This window comes from Zonotrichia albicollis, chromosome 9 (genome assembly GCF_047830755.1).
Source record: "Zonotrichia albicollis isolate bZonAlb1 chromosome 9, bZonAlb1.hap1, whole genome shotgun sequence".
Lineage (NCBI taxonomy): Eukaryota > Metazoa > Chordata > Aves > Passeriformes > Passerellidae > Zonotrichia > Zonotrichia albicollis.
In genome coordinates this window covers 42,451,701-42,461,009 of record NC_133827.1, presented here as the reverse complement: position 1 = coordinate 42,461,009, position 9,309 = coordinate 42,451,701, and the positions used below count along the sequence as shown (strand labels likewise).

The 9,309-nt window shown below is 39.6% G+C and overlaps 1 long non-coding RNA gene across 2 annotated transcripts; it reads right to left on the bottom strand.

The window, feature by feature from the left end:
- Positions 1 to 287: 287 nt before the first annotated feature.
- On the bottom strand, positions 288 to 9,063 carry LOC141730190 (uncharacterized). 2 transcript variants are annotated; one of them, XR_012581724.1, is made up of 6 exons: positions 3,713 to 9,063; positions 2,655 to 3,342; positions 2,066 to 2,130; positions 1,384 to 1,447; positions 607 to 682; positions 288 to 488 (listed from the first exon to the last, which is right to left on the bottom strand). It is a non-coding gene; the product is annotated as an uncharacterized LOC141730190 (long non-coding RNA). The 2 variants fall into 2 exon arrangements; XR_012581725.1 differs by lacking the exon at positions 2,655 to 3,342 and having other exon boundaries at positions 3,713 to 9,060.
- Positions 9,064 to 9,309: the final 246 nt, after the last annotated feature.

Below are 9,309 nucleotides of genomic sequence, written 5' to 3'. Positions count from 1 at the left end.
ATTTACGACCAACCCCTTCAGGACAGCAGCCAAGTGTCCCATGAGGTGGTCCTGCACCAAAGAACGATCTGACAGGTTCCAAAGAGTCAAATGCACAATATTTTGAAAAGCCGTAAAATCTTGCAAAATAACAAAAATACGATAGATATAAACTACAGGGCAAGAGTACAAGTGTTCGCTTTAAGAGCTGGAACCATGCAGGTGAGCACCTGATAACTGGATCCTCACCAGAGTTTGAACCCTTCGGTACACAGAAGGGTTTTCCCCAGAAATTTCACAGACTGAGTTTTGATAGAAGTACACTTGCCAGATCCTCAGAAGCATCACCCATTCTCCAGGTGTCTGCAGAGAACTGCAAATGGCTCTCACGTAGTTTGAGCTGGTTCTCCAAGGTCTCAGGGTGAATTTCACCAGATGCAACCAAATCGGGCGACTCCCAGTGGGACAGAAGGAACCCAAAGTTTGGGTAAGCAGAGCTGCAGCAAATACTGAGGAAACAAACATAACAGCGTAAAAAAATAATAAACCATCCTTTTTTTTTCTCTTGCTTTTGTTTTTTTCTTATTCAGATCAACATAGCAATTAAAGAGAAGGTGAAAAACTCACCATTACTGAACATTTCATCATCTGTAAGCCGAGCATCCTTAGCACAGAGGACTCCAAAGTTAAAATTCACCGATCCCTGGGAAATAAAACCAAATATTGCATGATAAACAGTCAAACAGCAGACATAAAAATTTGTTTCCTCTAAGGACTTTCAGGTATGTATCTATCTCTGCATACATCCTACACATTAGAACGTACACTTTATACCATCACCTCATACATAATATTTTACCTTTAAATTCTGATAGTATAGCATGAATTTTTAACTTAAATTGGTGATCTATTATTATTAAGTTGGTACTGAAAGTTATTTCTGCTGTCACGTTCAAAAAAACATTTTTTTTTTTTTTACTGTAATGAGGAATCGATTTCAAAGTCATCACAAGCCCATCAAAATACAAAGCTGTATTCACTGGGCGGGTCTGTGAGCTAGAAGTAGTTAGGCTTGTACTTCCCTCTTGTTCTTCCAGAACCGATAAATCCTGTCAACAAAACCAGGATCTTTAGCCCACTGCCGTGAAAGATTCTACAAGGATGATGGTTTGATTTGTGTTTACAAGTTTTGATTTGAAATGGCCAGTTCAATGGATAAAGACAGTTTCAGTAGTATTACGTTACTATTATTATTATTATTTCTATTATTATTTTTACTATTACTACTACTATTATTATCACCTGCTACTGGAAGAAACAAACCAGTCGTACCTATACTTAATTACTTTTATTTCCAGAAAATAATAAAGTAAAAGGACCAAACCAAAAAAAGTCACTTCCTACCTTTTATATCAAGGGATGAAAAACTTCTCTTGGGCTCTTCTCCAATTTATCAAGACTCATAGCACTGAAAGGCAAACAAAACAGTGCTTTATAGAAGGGCAAGTGCACATTTCAAGGCTGAACCACCAACCGATTGCAGTGACAGCAGTTACAACATGAATCGTTCCGAGAGCCTCTGTTAAATGCAATGTTCTGTGGAACTGCCATTTCTTTCCCAAAATACTAACTTCCAACACTTCCTAAACGTATTTGGTATTTTGAAACAACAGAAGTTAGTGAGACACTGTGTGGAGGTCAGGTTTAAATTTATTTCCTTCTAAAGCACAGAGCTCTGTTCCATCACCCTTCACTTCGGCTCTGCACTGAATCACGGTGAGCATTTGAGGAGTGCTCAATAACCAATTCTATTTCTCTCTTTTTCTAGTTCTCTCTATTCCTGAATAATTAAAGACAAGTCCAATGAAAAATGACAAGTTCAGCATCAAAGTCACACTTTTTCCCTTTGTCTGGTCAAGAACAGGCTCTAAATCCACTTAGTGCTGCCTGCAACGATTAAGACGTGCAAAACCATTTTTACATGTTTTATAGGTTTATCATAAAAGCCACGGAACGCAAGCTCTGAATTACAGGAAAAGGTACACAGTCAAATATCTAAAGGGATCACTTATTTGTAAATGCATACCTTGACAGAGATCGCACTGAGAACGTTTCTGTGGGACTCTAAGGGAGACATATTTTCTGAGTACCCTGTAAACAAGAAAAGCTAGGATATATTACAGGACATACCCACTTTTTCTATAGGCAAATAGGATTTTTAATAAAAACAACTCAGTTGAAAAAGAAAGAAGAAAACCAAGGTCATTTTACTCAGCTATATTTACTCCCGATTTAGGGAAAAAAAAAAGTCACAGGTGCTGCAAAGAAAAAAAAAGTGAACCATAAACGCCTACAGTACAATTTTAAAACAAGTGCTTGGATAAAAGAATCTCATGGAACGTGAAGTAGAAAAAAAGTGAAACCACTATCAGACCTGCCTATTTTCTCACCTTTGTACAAGAAAATCCTAAAAGCACTATAAAGTCACTGCCTAAAACCGGTCATGGGATGTAACCAAGAACAATTTAGGCATTTGCTAATCTAGACAGAAAGCTTTTCTGGATGCTAGTGTCAAATCACAAGTTTTGTCTTTCAGAAGCCCGACAATGCTGGAAAGCACTTTCCCTGGGGCTGGGGAGGGCAGGGGCAGAAGGGGATGAGTTTGCAGATCGCACCTGTGCCATCGGAAGGATACAGCCCGCCTGCTCCCTGCGCTGGGCATTCTCCCGGCCATCTCTGGCTTTACCGCTCAGCGCCGCTCCATCCGTTTGCATGGCAGAAAGAGCCTCGAGCACTAGCGCAGGCAGCAGCCCAGTCATTCCGGCGATATCGCAGCGCTCTCTGCTCGCAACGCCCAACACGCGGCGGAGCCGCCTCCGCCCGCAGCACCGGCAGCAGCCCGAGGGAGACGGCTGCAGCTCGGGGGCTGCTGCGCCTCCGCCAGCCTGAGGGCAGCCGCCCCACCGGGACCGCGGTAGCGCCCGGCGCCGCTCGCCCGGGGCGGCTCCTGCAGCTCCCGGCCCGCGGCAGCAAAGCACCGCCTCGCCCTCCGCCATCGCTACCGCTCAGTAAGGCCGAAGAACCGGGCCGACGCCCCTTCCGCGCTGCTCAGCTCCGTGCGGGCGGCCAGACGGAGGTTTCGCCCCTCCGGCGTCGCCGCCGCGGCGCCGGGAGCTGCCCGCGCACAGCCCCGCGCGGCCGCCTGGCACGCCAGCCACTCCGGTGCCGCGCCAGCCGTTGCGTCACACGCCTCGCCGGCAGCAGGGCCTGCCGGGAGTTGTAGTCTCGGGCTGACAGCCACTGCTCCGTCCTCCGCCACCGGGAGCTGCAGTCCCTCCCGGGCATCAAACGGGTCCTTCGCCCCTGGGCGGGGAAGGACCTGAGGCAGCAACGCTCCTCCCGAATGCCCTCTCTTTTTCGCTCCAACTCTTTTTTCTTTTTTCACTCTGCTTTTCACCCCTTCCCTTCCCTCTGGTGCTCCTGATTCCTTTCCTTTCCTTCCCTTTCCTTTTCCTTTCCTTTTCTTCTGTTTCTGATCTTGGTTTTCCTTTCTAGCTTAAGAATAAAAAAGCAGCAGTAGAAACTTTCAGGCTACCTGGGAGTAAAAAAAACCTGCAAAACGAAAATGATGTAAAGAAAACTATTTATTCCCTGGGAGCCTGAAATTTTCTACTGCTGCACATGACATAGAGCTTTTATTTCTTCTTATAGATAGTTGATATTTTATACTTACTTTATACAGCGCCCCCTGCCGTGTGCCCCGGAGACCTGCAGGGAGAGCGCTGCGGCGTCCTTCGGTTCTGTTTCAAGAAACTCGGCTCAATTCGGCTTGCTTCGGCTCTTGGTCTAAACTCGTTTCAGTTCGGCTCTACGGCCGAACTCGGCACGGTTGGACGAAACTCGGTCACATTCGGCGCATTGTCTAAATGCGGCCAGTGTCGGCTACCCTCGGCTATCGATTCCAGTCGGCTATCCTCGGCTCTTGGTGTAAACTCGGCTGTTTTCGGCTACACTCGGCTCTTCGGCTCAAGTCGGCTCTGTTCGGCCACACTCGGCTCTTCGGCTCCAGCCGCCTCTTTTCGGCAACACTCGGCTCTTCGCCTCTTCCGAACAATTCGGCCCCGCTCGAAATATACCTATTTTTACATTGGAAGTATACATTTCTCTTAGGATTTTTACTTCTCTAACACTTGCAGGATTCAAAATAAAACCCCCGCGTCCACCCATACATGCCAAATACAAACCCCTTTCATTTCAACTGTATTTCATTTTTTTTTTTAATAATATTTTTCAAATTTAGATCCACATTTATATTTAAATTCTATACTGATGTGTGTTCGATTTTGCATTTCTATTTTCCGATTTATTTATAAATTTATATTCTCTGTTACAACTCTTCCTATTACTTCTATTTTTTTTTCGTATTTTTATTCAGATCTTTATATATTTATTATATCTTTCTGTGTGAGGATTTTTACTTCTGTAGCACTTCCATTATTTAAAATAAAACCCCTGCCTCCACCCACGTTAAAGCCAAAAAGAAAACCCTTTCTTCTCAACTGTATTTCAATATTTTTTAAAATTCTGTTTTTCAGGTCCATATTCACATTTACATTTAAAATGTATACTTACGTATGCTGTTATTTGTATTCTCCATTACATCTCTTCCTATTATCTCTATTTACTTATATTTTGTGTTTATATATATATTTATATCTTGATTGTACATCTCAATATTGAGAAATATATACCAATAATATCTACATTCATATCATTTAAAATAAAAACCCTGCCTCTAACCCAGTAAGAATAAAAAAAAACCCAACCCTTTCGTTCAAACAATATTTAAATAGGTTTTATCCTTATGTCTGATTTTTATATTCCTATTTGCATTTATAATGTACATTAATGTATATTGCTTACTTATACATTTATCTTTATCAATCTCAATTTGTAAATAAATTTATATTCTACATTACATCTGATGCGAGCAGTTATATATTTTTATACATTGATTACATATTTCTGTGTCAAGATTTTTACTTCTGTAACACTTATTTAAAATAAAACCCCTGCCTCTACTTAAATAAAAGCCAAAAATTCCCTTTCTTTTAAACTATACTTACCTATTTTTATATTTATATTCCCATTTATAATTTATATTGCCGTATCATGTTATTTATATTCTATACTACAACTCTTCATATTACTTACCTATATTTATAGTTCAATTTGTAGTCATAGTTTAGCAATCTCCCTTTATATATTTATTATCTATTTCTATCTTAAGATTCACATTTCTATAACACTTCTATTATTTAAAATAAAACTCCTGCCTCTAACCAAATCAAAACCAAGGACACTTCTTTATTTCAACCACATTTAAAATTTAACAAGTAACTTTATCTTTCAAAATTATAATCATATTTAGATTGATAATTTTTATTCATTATATTCATAGATATTATATATATCTTAGGGAGAATGCCCTCTAATATAATCATAGATAGAAAATTTCTGTATTGTACATTTCTTTTACTTAGATTTATTTAATATCAATATTTATAGATATTTGTATTTCCCTATATATTTGTATCTGAATTTTTATTTCTATTTATATGATTTATTAATAAAAACAGGTCTACAACCTAATAAAACCCCCAATTTAACTATATTTAAGTATTTTTATATTTACAATCTATATTTATATATCTTTGTGCATATATATAATAGACTATCATTTATCCATATGATATCTTACAATTCTATACCATGAATTATAGTTTTATATATGTATCTGTTCTCTATATTAATGTTTACCACTCTAATGTAATATTTCTTTTTAAATGTATATTTATTTCTATTTTCATCTCTATATTAAACCATATAAATAAGCCACAACAATACCGTACCTTTGTCAGCACCGGCACGCAGCACACGCTCATCCCATCGCAGCACATCAAAACAAAACCTATTTTTATTACTAACGGAACAAACATCCCACAACATTGAACCCTCATAAACACTCAAATAAACCTAACCCAAAATAAATTTTAAATCCCACTTCAACTAGCCCAAAACCTGCGCACATGCTCATCATAAACGTCCTCCTAAACCAGTATCTCAAAAACCCCAAAAACCTCCAATACACCTTGAAAATGACACAACTGCTAAGAAAAACAAACACCCACTAAAAATTAAATCAAACCAACTCACTAGACTCAAAACTGTACAACTGACCCTAAACAGTACTAAAAGAAGCCCCCAAAGCTCTACCTTTATGCTAATGCACAAATAAAAACCAATAATCTATAAAACTTAATTTAAAATTAAAAGAAAACTAATTCAAAGCATAAAAATAAAAAATCTAAACTGTTAAAATACTAAAAAATATCGCTACCCAAATTAAAAAACATATTGCCTATAAAAACCCACCACGTGAATACCCCTGGCACCAAAAATAAAACTAAAAAAACCTATCGAACCAGAAAGAAAACGGAACTTAGGAAAACCAAAACCATAACGTTCAAGTACTCACACCACATCCCTTACCGGACAGCAACTATAAACAACATCAAACCATACAATCAATTCTAAAAACCACCTTAAAACCACTACATTGAAAAACCTGTCAAAAATTAAACACTGCATTTAACAAAAGCTATCGAATAAATTCACACCCACAAACTCTGGCAGCCCAGCTGGCCCAACCAAAGCTGTATGTTTATGCATACAGTAAACAAAACCAAAACCCCAGTAATACCTATCAGAAGTCTATGAAAGAAACCTATTGAAATCAATCCTGCCTCAAATACAAACCAACCCATCCAGAAAGTTAGTTCACTCAAAAAACAACTTACACTGAGTTAATCATACCAAGAAATTAAACAACACACCATATACCACCAATGAATATAATAGTCAAGTAAAGAAAAACTACATCTTTTTTTCTTTTTGTTTTCTAAACTAACTTCTTTTATTAGCTAGAACAAAAGATTTTGCCAGGACTGTAACAACAACTTCTTCTCCTCCTTCTCCTTCTGAAATGTCCCTTTCCCAAATTCCTTACAACTTCTGAGTTTACATCCAAGCAAAAGCGAAATTCGTGCACTTGTGCGTTCGATGCTCCTGTCAGATTCTCTGTTTCCCTCCACATCTTCTTACACTTTCAGTCTTCACCCTGTCCTGCCGTGATGAGTTTGACGGAAGAATTGGTAAACGTTAAGAGAGGCTTTCCCTGCCTCCCTTCCCAGCGCTGGTTTACTTAGTGCATTTCATTCAATCCCAAGCCGGCAATGATACACGCTCACCTCAAGGCTCATGTTATGAACAAAATTTCAGTTAATATTTTTTTTGTGAGACGGAGTTGCAGGGACGCCATCAGGTCGGTCTCTGCCAGGATACTTAGTGCTTTGTTATTGTAATACCGGGTCGTTGAGGCTTATCTCTTCTTTTGTATTAGTAAAAAGCCTGGCTGGGTGCGGTGGACCCTTCCCCCGAGGCTGTGCTCTCTTACAACATAGGGAAGACACCTGAGAGGGTGGGGGGGGTTATGCAAAGTGACTCCAAAGTCCAGAATGCTTTGTGGGACCCCGACTCGAAATGCAACGAGAAAACCCCAAAAACAACGAGCCAATTAGGAATTGAGAGACTAAGGTGATGTCTGGATGTGAGGAGCCAAGTGCTGAGCCTGCAGAGATGCGGAGCCCCTCTCGCCCTGACCTTGGGAGTCGTCCCCAGCGCTGAGACTGAGGGGACCGCACTGACAACGCAACATCTAAAAGGGACGTCAAGCCCTAAAAAGCTCCCACGAGGACTGGATCCCCGGCTCTGCCCCTAGTGGGGCTCATTAGGCGGTGACCGCACTCGCGCTAATTAGCGCGCACGAGAGCAGCGGGCTCGGTTCGCCTGAGCTCGGCTCCGTTCAGGCAGCCTCGCAAGCCTGGCCTCGGTTCGCTCGAGGCCGTCAGGTTCGGCCGGTCTCGCCTTGCTTCGGCTGAGCTCGTTCCATTCGGCCGAAGGAGGCGTCGTTCGATCGTGTTTTTACAAATATCTTTCTCTATAGATTGTATATTTCTATATTTAGATTTATACTTCTATAATACTTCTATTATTCCAAATAAAAACCCCGTCTCTAACCAAATAAATACAAAAAACAACCTTCTTTTAAACGAGATTGAAATATTTTTATACTTAGTATAATTATATTCCCATTCATATTTATAGTTTCTTTTGATGCAGTGTACTAATTATATATAATATATGTAAAGTTCTAGAAATGTATTTAAATTATTATTTATATTATGTGTCATATCTACTGCTACAACTAACTTTATATATATATCTGTATTTATTTATGATATATTCCTGTACTTAGATTTCTACATTTATATTGTTTGTATTTATAATTTTTATAATCAAAACCCTGCCTATTGACAAATAAAAACAACCTGCTTTATTTAGCTATTTAAAAAAATATTTTCATGATTATAATTTTCATGTTTATATTTATAATTTATTCTAGATTACATGAGAACACACCTGCTCCTGCACCCCAGTGGGGCTTCCTCTCCTGGGGACCTTGGGGTGCCCCAATGGCATCAGAGCCCCGAGTCTTCACCCCCCTCTCCTCTATTTAGAAACTACACAGGAACTTTTTTCTGGAAACAAAGACATTACCTAAATCCTCTCCCCGTGTCCCAGACAGATAGATGTTCAGTTATTAGTTGGCTGGGCAGCAGTTTCTTAAATAGAATGATAAACAAGATGTGAACTTTTTAGCTACAAGCAAATAGGCAAATCTGAACAAGGTACCGATGGCCAGCCACCGAAGTTATTTTGAAGCAATTTTTTAAACAATAAAATACTGCTACCACAAAAATAAAGCAAAAAGCTAACTACTGGCTAAGAAAAAATTAACTTTTGACAACAACAACATTCCAACCACACAGGCTTTTTTCCCGATGTCATACCTTATAACTACCTCTCTTGGGAATTCTCATCATGTATCCCAAAAGGAATAAATACCTTAGAGCGTCCTAAAGCAAAAAGTAGCACACATGAGCTCCTCACACTCCCGGCAGTGCACTGAGCTCCTCACACTCCAGCGCAGCGTGCACTGAGTCTGCAACAAATTCTGCTCAGTGAGGGTCTGCAAACAAAGGTTCAACTGATGAATTGAACTGATTTTATAGGGATGTTTTCTAAGCACAGAAGCACAAAAAAGAACAAGCAGTAATAATTCTTAAATAAATCTGCAAGTTTTATTTAGCATATATGCGAGTGATTTCCACCCTGTGGCTTCTCACTTTGATTGGTCTGTAGGTTCAG